This window comes from Hyperoodon ampullatus (genome assembly GCF_949752795.1).
Source record: "Hyperoodon ampullatus genome assembly, chromosome: 7".
Lineage (NCBI taxonomy): Eukaryota > Metazoa > Chordata > Mammalia > Artiodactyla > Ziphiidae > Hyperoodon > Hyperoodon ampullatus.
Genome location: NC_136920.1, coordinates 99,501,310 through 99,519,330, shown reverse-complemented (window position 1 = coordinate 99,519,330; position 18,021 = coordinate 99,501,310). Strand labels below are relative to the sequence as shown.

Genomic DNA, 18,021 nt, shown 5'->3' with positions numbered 1-18,021 from the left:
TATTTCCTGTAATTATTCAATACATAGGGCATAGAAACAGTCAACTTACTTACATCCAAACAAAAACAAAAACAAAAACAAAAACACACAAATGTCTGGATACACCCTATTTTCTTTTATTTCCCCTTGGAAACTTGTCATTTTTTTCCTGAACTCATCTCAATAATATCTTGCTACAAATGCTGGAGTATAACCAACATACACTATCATTCTGGTCCTTTTCCCAAAGTTTCTCTTAGAGCTATAGGCTCAGTATATATTTGGTCTGTCTTTCACATTATCACAAGCAAGACTTTTCCTAATTGTATTATTCCTGCCTACCATGGGACTACATCTTTCTAGCCAGCCATACCTCTCTCCTTGCTGGCCACTGTCTACTGCCCTGACCCATCTTCTCCCACTTTCCTTTACCAGTGTATCCAGACTCACTGCCTTCTATCTCTTTCCAGACAGAACAGGTTTTTGCATATGCTGTTCCCTCTGCCTAAATCTTGGCCTGGTTGCCTCCTTCACCTATAATTCAGGTCTTGGCTCAAATACTGCCTCTTAGTGGGGTCTTCCCAGACTGTCCCATTTAGGTTTGTTTCTTCATAACATTTACCACCGTCTGATATTATCTTCTTTACTTGTTTACTTATCATGGTCCAGACCCCACTTCCCTTGCACGTGGGCTGTGTGAGAACCAGGATCCTGTTGGCCGTGTTTGCCACTGCATCGTTAGTGTTAAGAACTGTGCTTGCCACACAACTGTTATGACAACAAATGCCAATACTAATATACTACTCTGTGCCAGACATTATTTTAGCTCTTTAGTGAAAACTTTTTAATGAAAAATTTCAAAGATACACAAAAGTGGAATAATATGATGAACCTCATAAAGCCCATCACCCAGATTCAACATTATCAAGATTTGGCCACACTTGCTTCTTCTTTCTTTCCTTCTTTCTCCTTCTTTCACTTCTCTTTCTTTTTCTTTGTTTCTGTTGAAGTATTCTACAGAAAATCTCAGGCATCATGTCATTTCCCTTCTCTGCCCCACTACATCCTTCAGTGTATACTTTTTAAAAAAATGAAATTTCTTGATAAATAGCACGGTCCTACTCTATGGCACAGAGAACTATATTCAATATCCTGTAATGAACCAGAATGGAAGACAATATGAAAAAGAATATGTATATATATGTATGACTGAATCACTTTGCTGCATACCAGACAGCAAACATTGTGAATCAACTATGCTTCAGTATTAAAAAAAAAAAAGAATTTTTCTTATGTAACTTCAACGCCATTTGTATGCCTTAAAAAATTAGAAATGATTTCTTGGTATCATCACTCAGTCCATATTCATATTTCCCTGATTGCTTCAAAAGTAACTTTTAAGTGTTGATCTGTTTGAACTAAGAGCCAAACTAGGTCCAAACATTGCATCAGTTTGTTATTTCTCTTAAATCTCCTTCTCACCTGCCCTGCTGCTGACCTGTTGAAGAAAAGGGTGATTATTATTAACTTTTCAGTTATGAGATGATGAGGGCCCAAAATGGGGCTGGATGACAGGGATGAAAAGGAGGAAATGTTCTGAAGAGACTTTGTGGAGTAGGGTCATCTGGTCGACCCTACTTTAGGTCTATAGAGTGGTGATACCACTGCCCGCTCAGAAGCACTCAGGAGCTATGAGAGTAACAATCGCCTTGCTCCTTCTTACAGGGTCCCTGGTGTGACGGCTGAAAGGAACCCTCAGATCAGCTAACTGTATCTCGTGTGTTAGTCCCTTGCCCAGCCTCTCCCACCTGGACAGAACATCTGTACAATTCTCCCACTTCTTCACAAAATCCCCTCTTTATCTTGCAGCCTCTGAAGCTTGTCAGTCACTGTACTTTCTGTGGTTCCCACACCAGCCGTGCACCAAAACTCATGGAATTTTTTCTGCTTATTTAAAAATACACTCAAATATCTGGTTACCTATCCCAGACTTTCCTAATGAGAAGCTGTAGGTGTGGTACCTGAGAATATGTATTTTCAAACCACTTTCTGGATGATCATCATGCTAATTTCAACAGCTAGATCATCTCAGAGTCTGTTTCCATTGATAGCTTTTATTTTTATGGGTAATATTTTCCTGCTTTTTGGCCTATGTAGTGATTTTTTTGTTGTAGGCTAGATATTGTGGGTGATCTATCTGAAGGAGTCTGGATTATGCTGTTTTCCTTTAAAGAGTGTTGTGTTTTGTTTTGACAGGTAATTAACTTATCAGAGGCTCTCCTTGCTCTGTCAAGGCTTGGTTTTAGGCTTTGTTAGGGTGAGTCTAAAGTAGCCTTTATTTTAGGGCATAATCCTTCTCCCCAAAGCAGAACTTTCTACTGTCTCAGCTGAATACTGAGACAGTACATCCTGTAACAAGAAGATCTCTCCACTCTGGCTTGAACACTGACTTGCAGCATCATGTGATCTCTAATATTTCCATTCTTCCCTCAACTCCATAGCAGCCAGTTTCTTACAAAGTCTCACCCTGTGCATGTGCAGCCTGTTTGTTGACCAAAAACTGACAGGGAACCCTTGTTATGGGTTAAATTGTGTTCCCCCAAAAGATACGTTGACGTCTGAACCCCTAACACTTCATAATGTGACCTTTATTTGGAAATAGGGTCTTCATAAAGGTAATTAAATTAAAATGAGGTCATCAGAGTGAGGTCATCTATCTAATCCCATAGAAGTGGTGTCCTTTATAAAAAAAGACATTGGACACAGAGACATATGCACAAAGAGGAGCCACGTGAAGATGAAGGGAGAGATCAAGGTGATACATCTTCAAGCCAATGAATGTCAAAGATTGACAGCAAACCACCAGACACGAGTGGGGAGGCATGGAACATTCTCCCTCACAGCTCTCAGAAGAAACCAACCCCACTGACACCTTGATTTCAGACTTCCAGCCTCCAGAATTATGAGAATAAATTTCTGTTGTTTAAGCCACCCAGTTAGTGGTACTTTGTTATGACAGCCCTAGCAAATGAATACATGCCCACATAGACTTCTGGAGCCCCCTCTATATGACTTCTTCCTCCCTGGCAGCCAGCCCCACAAGTTCCATTTGCTCTAATAGCAACTCTAAACTCCTATCTTCACTTTCTCAGCTCAGCAGGACTGTTGGACTCTTCCTGGTTTCCAGCTTCTTGTGCTCACTTTATGTGTTTTCCTTCTCTGAGGGATTGCAACTGTGTACTATCTATTGTCCAAAGCCTTAAAACGGTTGTGTCATTTTGTCTAGTTTTGTAGCTGTTTATGGTGAGAGGCAACTCCAGTATTTGTTACTGGCCAGAAGTGAAATTTCTTTTCTTTTCTTTTAATATTTATTTATTTATTTATTTGGTTGCACCAGGTCTTAGTTGCAGCAGGTGGGCTCCTTAGTTGCAGTTCCAGGGTTCCTTTAGTTGCAGCTCACTGGCTCCTTAGTTGCAGCACGTGAACTTCTTAGTTGCGGCTCTCCAGCTCCTTAGTTGCGGCACAGGGGCTCCTTAGTTGTGGCATGAGAACTCTGTTGCGACATGCATGTGGGATCTAGTTCTCTGACCAGGGATTGAACCTGGGCCCCCCTGCATTGGGAGCATGGAGTCTTATCCACTGCACCATCAGGGAAGTCCCCAGAAGTGAAATTTCTGTTCTAAGTTCTTTGAATCAACTCATTTAATCTTCTCAACAACTCCATGAGGTAAGTTACTGTCTTCATGAGTTCCAGATTTTAAAAAACAGAGGCAAAAAAGAAAAAAAAGATTAAATAACTTGTCCAAGGATATATCTTATAAATGGTGGAGCTAGATTTTGAATCTAGACAGTTTAGCTACAGAGTCTATGCTCTTAAACATTAACCTATTATCTGACATAATAGGTGTTCAATGAATGCATTTTCAATAAGTGAATATAAGGCTGTTTCTTCTAACTTTTACCATTTAGCCTTCTGTTCCACCTGCTTAGGAAAACTCCAACATTAAATCAACCCACTATCTTCACTTTTCCTGCACCCAGACTTTTAAGCACTCTGGAGAAAACCACCTTCTGGGAAGAATGAACTCCTACCCAGTTATCCAGGCCTTTGAAAATACCTGATAATTCTGTATGTCTCTAGTCTTTGCCCTCCATTTGCTGTTGTTTCTCACCTCAAATTTCAAATATCTGTGCCTCCATACCTGTCATTTTCAGAAAAAAATACAATTTCCAGCCGTGAACTCTTAGTTTCTTGCTCACTCCTATCAGTCTAACTTGTATTGGCACCCATCCTTGCCTTTCCTCTACTGTCAAAATATTTAGCATTTCTATTTCTATCTAAGGCTCATCCACTTTTAGCTGCTGCCCACCATCTTTCTTCCCTTTCATAGCCAAGCTTTTGAAGTGTTGTTTAAATCCTGTCTGCATTTCTTCATCTCCCTTCACTGAGCTCAATCTGGCTTCTGTATTTATTAGTTCATTCATTTATTAATGTTAGCTTTTATTTTTATCAATTTCATCCTTTTGCTTTCTTTAAATGTATTGATTCTTTTTTTTTAGTTAATTTATTTTATTTTTATTTATTTACTTTTGGCTGTGTTGGGTCTTCATTGTGGCGTGCGGGCTTCTCATTGCACTGGCTTCTCTTGTTGTGGAGCACGGGCTCTAGGCACGTGCGGGCTTCAGTAGTTGTGGCTGGTGGGCTCTAGAGCGCAGACTCAGTAGTTGTGGCGCACAGGCTTAGTTGCTCCGCAGCATGTGGGATCTTCCCGGACCAGGGCTTGAACCCGTGTCCCCTGCATTGGCAGGCAGATTATTAACCACTGTGCCACCAGGGAAGCCCCATATTGATTCTTTCTTAATTCCTTAGTTTAAATGCTTAATTCATTATTTGTTCTATCTATCAATATAAATATTTAAAATCATGGAGCTTCCCCTGCTTTATCTGTGTCTTATAGATTCTTATCTGCAGAATTCCTTTCTATATAGTTTTTTCTTTCTTTTTTTCTACAGAGTTTAAAATTTTTGTTTTGGTTTTCTCATTAATCCAAAAGTGTTTATCAGAAAATTAAAAAGTTTTCTGTATGGTAGAGTCTCTTGTTTTCTGATTTTGTAATTAGTATCTATTTTATGGCATTTTGAACAGAGTATATTATTTTATATTATTTCTACTTTGGGGAAATTTCTCTGTGGTTTTATGTACAGTCAATTTTTGAATATTCCATGGAAAACTTTACAAAAAAGATTGACCTTCTGTTTTCAGATTACAGAGTTCAACATATTAAAAAAACAAATTTGTGTTATTAATTATATTTTTATTTCTCCTCTATCCTTATTTATTTAGGAAACCATGAACATAGGAAACTGTGCCCATTCCGTGAGTATGGGCTAGAAAGTGTTGAGACTTGTCCCTATTCTCAACATGGCGCAGGAGAAGGAGAGATGTGAAGGTTTCACAGCCCAGAGCATCCCGAAGAGCAGAAGAGTGATTTCCCTTGCTCCTGAGTGGGGAATGGAAATGGGTCAGAGAGAGAGATACAGGCATGGAGGTTGAGAAAAGGGGATGTTGCAACCTTTGTTAATCAGTGATCTGAGACCAGATTATACAGCGTAATCTCAGTGGGTGCCAGGAGCATGGACAAAAAATAAGTGCCAGCCCCTGTGCCGGGCACCAAGTAAGTTCCCCACCCCCACCCCTGGTAAAGGAAGGCTCTACGTGATTGAGATATAATGTCTACCACTCATTTCCATGGGACTTGAAGAAGAAATTCAGGTCAGTCATAGACCAGTTTTGCACACTCATCCCACAACGTCTGTAGCTCCAGCTGAGAACTCTCTATGAGTTCCAGACTTCTATCCAGGTTATATTAGATTTTTCTGTTTCAAGTTGAGCATGCTCAAAATGAAACCCATCTCTTCACATCTTCTCACCCTCCTCACTCCTCAACTAAAACCCATTCTTCTTCTTCTCTTCCCTGTTTTACTAAATATTATCAACATTCGTTCAGTTGTCTAGGACAGAAACCAGGGTGTTGTGTTGGGGGGTGTAGTTCAGAAAATGCTAAAAATTAAAAGCCAACTAAGGCATCTCTATCCTATGATCACTCGTCTATACTGGGGCTTCACTGGCGATTTAGTTTAAAAATTAAGCATGCTTTTTAAATGGTTTGAAAAATCACTGTAGAAGAGGATTCAGTAAATGGAGCAAAAGAGACTAGAAACCCTTCTATACAAGCCAAAGCCACTGAAAAGCCTGGGGGCTGGGGTAAGGAATTGGAGAGGTGAGTGTGACAGAGGTGAGTGGCCAAAGGGAGGCAGGTTCAGGAAACGACCTTTGTTGGCTGTTTTGGTCTTCATCCCAGTGTGTGTTCGGGGGGGATGGGGAAGGACAAAGCCTGAGCCCCATCAAGAAGGGCCCAAGGGGACTTCTCTGGTGGCACAGTGGATAAGAATCCGCCTGCCCATGCAGGGGACACAGGTTCGAGCCCTGGTCTGGGAAGATCCCGCATGCCGCGGAGCAACTAAGCCCGTGCACCACAACTACTGAGCCTGCGCTCTAGAGCCTGCAAGCCACAACTACTGAAGCCTGCGCACCTAGAGCCCGTGCTCCGCAACCAGAGAAGACACCGCGATGAGAAGCCCGTGCACCTCAATGAAGAGCAGCCCCTGCTTGCTGCAACTAGAGAAAGCCCATGCACAGCAATGAAGACCCAATGCAGCCATAAATAAATAAATAAATAAATAAATAAATAAATAAATAAATTTATGGGAAAAAAACAAAAAAAAGAAGGGCCCAGGGAATCAGATTGCCTGCTGTTCCTTCCTGGACAAAGCTTACTGCTCTCCATGGCTCTTCAGGAATCCAAGGAGCCTGATGTCTATCAGGAGAATTTTGAACCCACGTCCTACCTGGACTACTTCAAGATGAACCAGGATCCCTTGGGTGATGAAGTCCTCCATTTCCTGCTAAAACACTAAGTGTCACTTTTAAACCAGGTGCAGGTCTCCTTCACCTCTGAGGGGAGAGATGGGGGAGTGTGGGAAGAGGGGTGGCCATGCAAGTTTTAAATCAGATGCTGGTCTTCTTTTATCATAGAGCAGGCTTAGGGTGGGTCTGGGGAGGGGTGGCCAGAACGTGACAGCAACTTTGGATCTTCAGAGTATGTGGAACTCCCCTACGGGAAGATTTTAGATACACTTGATGTGTGTATGGTACATGGTGGGATGCCCTCAAAGTGTGTGAGGTCAGATTTCCTCCTCCCATAAAGTCTAAGAGCTGTGGTCTCTGGTGGTCCTGAGTGGGCCTGTCTTCTCCCTATCACTGGCTAAAGAAACTACACGGGCATCAGAAAGTGTAGAAAGCCTTGCTCCAAATTCAGCATTACCACTCTTCTGCCTGCTTACCATGGTAGCCCATGAAAACAGGTGCTAGGCCAGCTGGACCACTAAAATCAAATAATGAGTATCTTTTCATCATTCACATGAGAATAAAACATAACCTGATAGCCAGAATTTTCCCAATTAAAATTTTCTGCCATCCAATTTTCTTAAGCCTTTGATGCCTGCTTCAATTTATTTGCTGCTATGCCCTACGAATACAACAACAAACAGACAAACAAAATGTAGCAGCAGAACCCAGGAGCAAGTGAGCAGGCTAAGTGTAGCAGTCGGCCAGGACCCCTGGGTCCAGCTCATTTTCTCTCCTCTCAGCCTTGTTGTTTATCTTGGAAGCCCCTTGCCAGGGTCCAAATGCTACTGATACTTTGCGTCAACACAATCTCTCGTGGCTGAAGAGAAGCAAGACAGGAAGGGGAGACCAAGGGCTCTGTAAGCAGGCCCTGAATTCTCCTTTGAGTCCCCATACTGCCAAGCGAGTTTCTGGAATATAGTTGGTACCCAATGAATGTTTGCTGATTGATCTTTGGAATGTTACAGATGGTCTCAGTGGGGCGATAGGGCACCTCAACAAAGAGTGCTTGGAATAGGGAAACCAGTATACTCAGGAATGTGATTGAGTGGAGTGGCCAGGGGACAAAGGGAGGGAAAGGTAATGGAGAGACTGGGGACCCCAACAAAGTGCCCCAAGCTCACCTAGTAGTTTTGCTCAGCTGATTCCAGGCCGACTTTCCATTTCTGGAGGCACTTGTCTGGGTCGTGTTAAACACAGACTAGTAGAAAGAGAATGGGCTACCTGCCAGGGGTGCATTGCCGACAGAGGGCCTGCAGGTAGACAGAGTGCTGACCATAGGGTCGGCAGGTTCTGGGCTTGACTTTGTCCACAGCTGGTTCAGGACCAGGTCTCTCTCTGGGACTCAGTTTCTTCATCTGTAAAACTGGCCACCTGCTGTTCTGGGAGCCTGTGCGCCAAGCAGAGAATGGCTGGGAGTGATGTGCGTGGTCCACGCGATAAGCATGACCCAGCTGGCCCCTCTTTCCTTTCCCCTCCACTCCAGAGACAGGGGGGCCGAGAAGGAGGAGCGCTTAAGGAGAGCCATCTGCCAGGTACTCAAGGGTGACATCCTGAAGCAACGGCCCCTGGAACCTGCGGTCCTGCCCCTGGCCGACTGCCTCATTTCCTCCCTGTGCCTCGAGGATGCCTGCCCCACCCTGCAGGCCTGCCTGGACACACACCCTGTGTCACCTCAGGACCCTGCCCCGGCCCAGGGGCCATCTGATGCTGAGCGGGGACTTTGAGGCCAGCTTCTTCATGGTGGGGGTCAAGAGGTTCTCCGCACTGCCCCTGGATGAGAAATTCCTGCGGGAGGCCCTGCAGGAGACCGGCTTCATCACTGAGAAGCTGGAGGAGTTTCCGCAGGCCACTGAGACCCGCTTGGATAACTGCTCCGACTACACAAGGTTCTTCTTCCTGGTGGCCTGGAGAAGGGACCGAGGCAGCGACTTGGAGGAATGGGCAGCAAGCAGGGCAGGGCTCCAACCATCACTCTGCGACCTCATTCACGTTCCTCTCCATTTAGTCAGCTTTACCTAGAATCCTTCCCAGCAAATGATTGCCAGGTAAATAGGGATGCTTATCTCAAACAGAGAGGTTTATAATAGGCTTCACTAATGGCCCAGGGTTGGGAAAAAGAATTGGACCAGAGAAATAAAGCTGTGCCTCCTTCGTGTTGAGGGCTCTTCAGCGTTGCGTGGAATGAAGGAGAAGAGACCCTTCCCGCTCCCCTATTTTAGGCAATTCAGACTACACAGCTTCTGCGCTCACTCCCCACCTGCATCCTCATCCCTGCAAGTACAGCAGCCCCACCCCATGAAATGGAAAGCACACGCATGGATTTTGACACTTGGCTCTCTGGCTTACTTGCTCTTGTGACTTTAGGTGGGCACCTGGTATCTCAGAGCCTCAGTTTTCCTATCTCTGAAATGGAAATCATCACACCCTTCCCCAGGGTTATGGTGACACCCCAAAGATATAACATGAATGCACTTGGTAAATAACCATGTGAGCAACTTCATGTGTTTTTTTATGTTTGGCTGACCTTATAGATGCATGTCATAAGCAGTTCTAAAAAGAGCAAGAGAAGTTGTTTTCCTTCTTTGTCCAGTGAAACCCACCTAACCCAATTTGGGGCAGGGATGGGACACTTGGAAAAGACTTTTTGAAAGAAGTAGCAAGCAAATCAATGAGATCTAAAGGGTGACCAAGAGTAAGCCAGGTGAAGGAATCGGGGGTGGAGGACAGGGACTTCTAGTACAGGTACTGAGACCCAGAGGGGAGATAACATACTGTGTTTGGTGAACTTCAAGAAGAAGAAGACATTTGGGTACCAAGATTGCGGCCCTATTCCTCTAGGGCACTGCTGATGCACCAGGCACCTGGCATGGTAGAACAGGCCAGCGCTTCAAGGGGGCAGAGGAGTGTCAAATCAGTGACCGTGGGTGGCGTTGGAGGTGGGCACACAAGCAATTTAGTCATTCAACAAATATTTGTTGAGTGTCTGCGTCAAGCTGGACCCTGTGAGGAGTGTCAGAACCTTTGCCCAGGATTGGTCTTCACACTAAACATGGTTGCAACATCTAAGCCCTTGATCACTTTCTACACCGTGTGTGCATCTGGGTATATTCTTGTGTGTGTATGTGGGCATGTGCACACATGTGTGTGTATGTATGTGTGTGTGTGTGTTCATGCTGAGGATGGTAGTAGAGATGGGTCAGTTCTATCCCTGGTGCCAACGCATGAGTTATAGGTGAGGCTGACTCCCAAAGGCTAAGGTCAGATCAAGATTAGCTACCAGGACTTGCTTGCAGTAGATGGACCCTGAGGCTGAGTGCTAACAGTCCATCCCAAGAGAGCTCCAAGTATACACTGGCATGTGCAGCCAGAAAGGTGGGCTGGGCTGGGCTGGGAAAGCACAAGGCAAAGAGCAAGGTGGGAGGGCATATATGGAGGGTGCCCAGGGCGGGAGCTCTTGGCGGGATTGAGGTGCCCAGTCTGTGCCTTCCTGCAGGAAGTGTGGACGTGCACCTGGGGAAGTTTCTTCTGGGGTCCTAGTGTTAGTTACATGAGTTTTCACACTGGGAGCTATTGGCTTCTTGACGGGACATTCAAGTTACTGTGTATGCTTTTTGGGCTGCCTGTGAGCGGGCATTTGAGTGTTTAGCTTCATGGGAGATGAGAGATACCAATGTGTGTGAGCCATGGCTGGTGACTGGAGAAGGTTTACAATTTGCTGAGATAAGGGGCAGCACACTTCTGTTAAGTTCTACAATGAGGCAGAATTAGCTCGGGAGAGGGACGATGATGGGAAACCCAGAAGAGGGAGGGATTAGTTCCTGCTCAGGAACTGAGGAAGCTTTCATGGAGGAAGTGGCAGCCAAGATGCGGTTTTTTGTTTGTTTGTTTGTTTGTTTTGTTTTGTTTTTGTTTTTTGCGGTACGCGGGCCTCTCTCTGCTGTGGGCTCTCCCGTTGCGGAGCACAGGCTCCGGACGTGCAGGCTCAGCGGCCATGGCTCACGGGCCCAGCCGCTCCGCGGCATCTGGGATCTTCCCGGACCGGGGCACGAACCCGTGTCCCCTTCATCGGCAGGTGGACTCTCAACCACTGCACCACCAGGGAAGCCCCCAAGATGCATTTTAAAGGAGGATGATGGTTGGAAAAGCATTCCCCCTGGAGGAAACAATACTGTTATAAAACATGGCCTTGGGAAGATGCTGAGTGAATGATGTTTCCGTTGCCTACAGTGTGGGCTCCCTATGCGAGAGCAGAGGGAGGCGGGACCAGGAGGGCAGTGTGGGGCATTGGGCTCTGTGAGCCTCTCCAGTGGTCATCAGAGTTCATCAGTAAATATTTATTTAGCATCTGCCATCTGCCAGGCACTGAGAACGCAAGAACAAATATGATACAATTCTTGCCCTTGCCGGGCTCACAGACCGTTGTGACAGCCATTATAGGAAGTGAGGGAACGCAGAAGGAAGTGCCTAATTTGGGAGAGGTCAGGGAGGCATCACAAAGAGGTAATGTTTAAAGTGAGCCTTGAACTAACTGTAAATACCAGGTTGCCAGGCAGTGAGGTGGAGGTGGCGGTGGGACGGGGTGATGAAGGTGTTTCAGGAGGAGGAAGCAGCTTGGCCCAGATGGGAGCCGTGGGTGGACATTGGGCACGTGTGGGGAATTTCGGTCAGGAAACACGTGCCAAGTGGCTGTTCCCTGCGGGGCCAGTTCTGTATTCTGGGGATGCAGTGAATGAGTCCAACAAGGCCCTGCCCTCATTCTACTTGGGAGGGGCAGGGAAGGCAGGTGATAATAGAGTAGACCAAAACAAGAGTGTGAGAAGTCCCAAGAAGGAACCAACCAGGGCGATGCTGTGGAGAGTAATAGGCAGAGGGGGTGGAAGGAGATGCCTGGGATGAGCGGACCTAACTGGGGCCCCGCACAGTCAATGGTGTGAGAGCAGGAGCTCCTGGGGGAAGGGTGCCAAGCCCAGCAGCCCCCCTTCTTTATGACAGAGCTCCCCAAAACTAGTGCGGAGAAGGCCTCTGGAAGCAAAACCAACAGGCAGACAGAAACTGCCAGCCTGCCTGTTGGGTATCTTGTCTGCAGCCCTCCCACAGAGAAGCCCCATTTATTTATTTATTTATTTATTTATTCATTCATTCATTCATTAAAAGATAAATCAAACATCTTTATTTAGTGTTTTAGGCATTCAGTTGGTTTTATGTAATTAATTAATTAATTAATTATTTTTTTAAAGGTCTTTTTAAAAAAATTAATTTATATATTTTTGACTGTGTTGGGTCTTCGTTTCTGTGCGAGGGCTCTCTCTAGTTGCAGCGAGCGGGGGCCACTCTTCATCGCGGTGCGTGGGCCTTTCACTATCACAGCCTCTCCCCTTGTGGAGCACAGGCTCCAGACGCGCAGGTCTCAGTAGCTGTGGCTCATGGGCCTAGTTACTCCGCGGCATGTGGCATCTTCCCAGACCAGGGCTCGAACCCGTGTCCCCTGAATTGGCAGGCAGATTCTCAACCACTGCGCCAACAGGGATGCCTGGCTTTATTTTTTTCCCCTAGTACAAACAATGTTTCAAGGAATTATTCTCCATTCTATTCCCCCATATATAGATGCTTTAATATTACAAGGTAGATTTCTAAAAAATGTCTTCTGAGTCAACAGACAATTTAAAAATTAATCTATGTTTCCATACTAGCCATAATTTTTTTTTTTTTGGCCGCGTGTTATGCGGGATCTTAGCTCCCCCGACCAGGGATCGAACCCGTGCCCCCTGCAGTGGAAGCACAGAGTCCTAACCACTGGACCACCAGGGAATCCCCACTACCCATAAAATTTAAAGCAATTTGTTGCTCCACTGCTAATTTCGTTGTATAGATATAAAACTTTGTACAATCTGTTCCTTGCATAGTATTGCCCAAGGCAATGATTCACTACATTTAAGGACATCGATTTCTGTGTCATTTAAGGACATCGATTTCTGTGTCATTGGTAACAAGCAGAGGGATGCCATTACCAAAGATGTTGTAGGACAGTCTTTGTTTTATTTCCAGGGATTGAGGACCTATAGGAGCTCTTTGGCACATTTTCAGAGAGTTTCTAAACATCATGAAATGATGTTTATGATTGTGAAATAAAGTTCATATTTTATGGCAAGACAAGAAAAGTTTAAATGAAAAAAATTCTCCTCTGCACTTTGGCCTCCGCTCTCCCCACACTGTGCATTGTGTGTCTGCATTACCCATCGACCAACCCTCCCCCATCAGCAGGAATACCTGCTCAGCCATAAAGAGCAACATTCTCCTAGCACCAACAAGACAGCTCAAATGATAACGTTCCTTCTTGATCTCGTAAGGGGTCACATGACCTACCACGATGACCCTTAGATCTGGATTATGTAAACTCAATAATACTTCATTTGTTGGACAGCCCTCTGTCTCAAAAACTTATATAACTGTGCCTTGAGTTCTAACGGGCCGAACAGTTCTCAGAGCTTTCTGAGATGCTCTTCCCGGGTTATGATCCTCAAATTTGGCTCAAATAAAATTTTCCATTTCTTTTTTAAAAAAATTTATTTATTTAATTTATTTATTTTTGGCTGCGTTGGGACTTCGTTGCTGTACGCGAGCTTTCTCCAGTTGCGGCGAGTGGGGGCTACTCTTCGCTGCAGTGCGTGAGCTTATTGCGGTGGAGAAGCCCGTTTTTTAAATTAATTAATTTATTTATATATGGCTGCGTTGGGTCCTAGCTGCGGCACACGGGCTCTTCGTTGCGGTGTGCAGGCTCCTCTCTAGTTGTGGCACGTGGGTTACAGAGCATGTGGGCTTGGTAGTTGCGGTGCACGGGCTTAGCTGCCCTGTGGCATGTGGGATCTTAGTGCCCCGACCAGGGATTGAACCCGCGTCCCTGCATTGGAAGGTGGATTCTAAACCACTGGCCCACCAGGGAAGTCCCAAAAAGCCCCCTTTAAAATGTTCATGGCCTTCCCTTCCAGAGGAAGATCCCAGGCCCTCAGACCTCCAGGACAAAAACCAGCAGTGAGTGGGGTGGGCAGTGCACTGCTGGGGGACAGCGCAGGTGGCCCTGCTGAATGTGAGTCCCCGTGTGTGGGTGCTCTTGGGGAGAAGGAGGCAAGACAGCCGGGTGGCTCCCAGGGGACCAGTCCTAGCCCAGTTTAGGATTAAGTTTCCCTTGTCCTTCACTCTGTGGGCACTAGGGGGCAGTCGAGCCTTGAGCTTGGCAGGCTGCAGGGCAGGCTTCCCTCAATTTGTTTTCTTTTTCAATCTTTATTTTTGGCCATGCTGCATGGCTTCTGGGATCTTAGTTCCCCGACCAGAAATCAAACCCACGCCCTCGGCAGTGAAAGTGCAGAGTCCTAACCACTGGACCACCAGGGAATTCCCTCTTCCCTCCATCTTGCTTGTCCACGGACCGCTCATTGTCTGAGGTCTGCTCTCCCGTCCAACCTGACCTCTGAATGCGGGAATCAGGAAGAGGAGGGCCACTGCCAGGAGAGAGAGTCCTGATCTTCACTGACCTTCACTTAACCACATATAATTTGCACAGGCCCTGCCCCATCCACAATAGAGGCTAAGGCCCAGGAAAGCTAACTCAGATCTGCTGTCTCCAGGGCCCAGCTAGAGACTGGCCCATAAGCAGCCTGGACACGCAGACCAAGGGAGAGACACCCCAGCTGACCTCTAGAAGGGCATCCTTCTGGGGCCTCTCTGCTGTAATGAACACCTCCCCAAAGCCCATGAAGCTGGGACAGGAAGGCCAAGTACCGTGGACAGGGCATAGTAAGCCCATCAGATCCATCCAACAGCTGTTATGCATGTGTTAAGGTCCCGAGCTAGTGCTAGGAGTGCAGAGGGGAATTGGATTCAGATTCTTCCCAAAAGTTCATGATCAGGTAGGCAAATGACCATTGCAATGTAGTGTGGTAAGTTCAGTGAGAGTTGTGCAAGGCTCAGAAGTGTATTCACCTAGATGTGGGCGTGGGGTGGAGCAAGGTCAGAGAAGGCTTCCTGGAAGTAATGCCCAGGTTAAGGCTTAAGGATAAGAGGGTTTAACCAAGCAAAGGTAGAGAGGGCTTTTCAGGCAAGGGAAAAGTGTAAGCAAGAGATTGAAGAAACAACATGGGAGAGAGGTTCAAAGAAACTCTAATGTGTCTGAGAAAGTTCCAACCTAATACCCTTTAATGCTGCAACCATCTTATCAGGCTCAGGCTCTGTGATCTGGCTCTTGCCCACCTCTCCTGCCAGTTGAAACGGTTTCCTGAGCAGTTCTGTACATTTGCGTAGGAGCTTTGGAGAACTGAGTTTTTCTAGGCCAGAGCCTAGAGGATTAGGGGAAAATGGATGCTGGAAGGGAGACTTGGAGGCTGGGTAATTGGCCTCTGGGTGAGCCTTTCCGTCTGGAGACCTTCCACATCCCTGTCCTTAACAAGTGACCTCCTTGCAAATTGGGGACTGATGGGGAAACTGACAAAGGAAGTAATGACAGAGTGTTTTCAAGAGGAATCCAGAGGTTGAGACTGTAAACAAACAACCAACACAATCTCAAAAATAAAAACCGTAAGACTAAAAATTGATTGACTAGGTCACATAAAAATTAGATTCTTGATTGGTGAAAGACCCCCATAGCCAAAGTGGTCAGGCAGACAGATTGGTAGAATTATTGGCAATGATAAAACCAATGGGGGGGCTTCCCTTCCCTGGTGGCACAGTGGTTAAGAATCCGCCTGCCAATGCAGGGGACATGGGTTCAAGCCCTGGTCCGGGAAGATCCCACATGTCACAGAGCAACTAAGCCTGTGAGCCACAGCTACTGAGCCTGCAGACTAGAGCCCGTGAGCCACAACTACTGAAACCCGCGCACCTAGTGCCCATGCTCTGCAACAAGAGAAGCCACTGCAGTGAGAAGCCCAAGCACTGCAACGAAGAGTACCCCCCACTCGCCGCAACTAGAGAAAGCCCGCACACAGGAATGAAGACCCAATGCAGCCAAAAATAAATAAATAAATAAATAAATTTATTTATTTATTTTAAAAATAAAAAACTCCTTTAAAACAAACAAACAAAAATCAATGGGGAGGGACTTCCCTGGTGGTCCAGTGGTAAAAAGTCCACCTTCCAATGCAGGGGTCCTGGGTTCGATCCCTGGTCAGGGAACTTATATCCCATATGCCGCGCGGCAACTATGCCTGCACGCCACAACTACTGAGCTTGTGTGCCTCAACGAGAGAGCCCATGTACCACAAACCATGCACGCACCCTGGAGCCCTCATGCCACAACTAGAGAGAGAAAACCTGCACGCCATAACTAGAGAGAAACCCAAGCACTGCAACTAGAGAGAAATCCGTGTGCTACAATGAAGACCCAACGCAGCCAAAAAAAAAAAAAAAAAAGAAAGAAAAGAAAGAAAATAAATAAATATTAAAATAAAATCCCAACAGGGAATTGATACCTTCTAGAATAAACAATGAATACACAAATGAATAACAATGACAGGAGGAAGTCTGAAAAAAATAAATGGAACAAGGATATGATGAGGAAACATAGAAAGGGAAACCCCAAAAGTCACAAACATCTTGGGGCAGAGATTATCTAATTCTTCACCAATTTCCATATCCTCTTTTCTTTGGCACACAGGGGCACCAGTCATTTCTCTGGCCCAAGGAATGTGACCGCATCTGTGTGTGGCACTACAAACCTCCTGTGCCATTCTCTGAGGGCTCTCTCTTTCCTCCCCTGCTGGCTGGATGCAGAGAATCCAGCGGAGGACCCTGAGGCCCTAAGAAATGACAGAGCTACACAGTAGAAGCCTGACCATCTGGAGTAGTACTCCGCCCTTGACTCCCACTACACTGGAATGTGATGTGAACCAAAAATAAACATTTGTTTTGTTAAGCCACTGAGATTTGGGGTATGTTATATCACTTAGCTTACTCACTGATACGCATATTTAGATGTGCTCAAGCTCACAAGAGAAAGGCAAAATTTAAAAAGATGTATGTACCACTTCACTTGTTCTCATGAGACTGGCAAAAATTGGTGAAGTATATCATTCCAAGAAGTGTGCTAGGGCTTGAAGGTGTGCATGTGCGTATGGTAACCCAGGAACTCCCATGCACTGCTGGTAGGGAGGTAGACTGGTGGAGCCTTGCTGGGGGCAATCGGGTGGTTCTTAGTAAAATTAAATATGTGGATATCTTGTGTCTCAGCATTTCTACTCCTGGGGATATATCCTGTGAATAGGCTCACACAGGTCTATATAGAGGAGACATAGATATCTACAGAATGTTGTGCTGGGGAGTTAGGGGCAATTTGGGTGTCCATCACTGGGGGAATAGATAATAAATGAAGGGGATGCAAGTCATGGAGAGTGCAGTGGTCAGAAGTAATGGACCCCATGGGCACATAGCAATGAGAATGGGCCTTCAAAGCATAGTGGAAATGGTGTAAATAAAAATAGATGCATATGGCACTGTTTACAATAGCCAAGACATGGAAGCAACCTAAATGTCCATTGACAGATGAATGGATAAAGAAGATGTGGTACATATAAACAATGGAATATTACTCAGCCATTAAAAAGAATGAAATAATGCCATTTGCATCCATTACATGGATGGACCTAGAGATTATCATGCTAAGTGAAGTAAGTCAGGCAGAGAAAGACAAGTATCATATGATAAAACTTGCATGTGGAATCTAAAAAAAGAAGATACGGATGAACTTATTTACAAAACGGAAACAGACTCACAGACTTAGAGAACGAACTATGGTTACCAGTGGGGAAGGGTGAGGGATAGATTGGGATTTGGGATTGACATGCACACACTGCTATATTTAAAATAGACAACCAATAAAGACCTACTGTATAGCACAGTGAACACTGCTCAATATTCTGTGTTAACCTAAATGGGAAAAGAATCGGATAAAAAAATAGATACATGTGTATGTATAACTGAATCACTTTGCTGTACACCTGAAACTAACACAACATTGTTAATCAGCTATGCTCCAATATAAAATAAAAATTAAAAAAAATGCATATGGAACAACAGTACATATT

At 45.4% G+C, this 18,021-nt stretch overlaps 1 pseudogene across 1 annotated transcript; it reads left to right on the top strand.

The window, feature by feature from the left end:
* Window positions 1-6,825: 6,825 nt before the first annotated feature.
* On the top strand, window positions 6,826-8,968 carry LOC307055670 (nicotinamide N-methyltransferase-like; annotated as a pseudogene). Its single transcript has 2 exons — window positions 6,826-6,950; window positions 8,433-8,968. The product of its transcript is annotated as a nicotinamide N-methyltransferase-like (transcript).
* The last annotated feature ends 9,053 nt before the right edge of the window (window positions 8,969-18,021 follow it).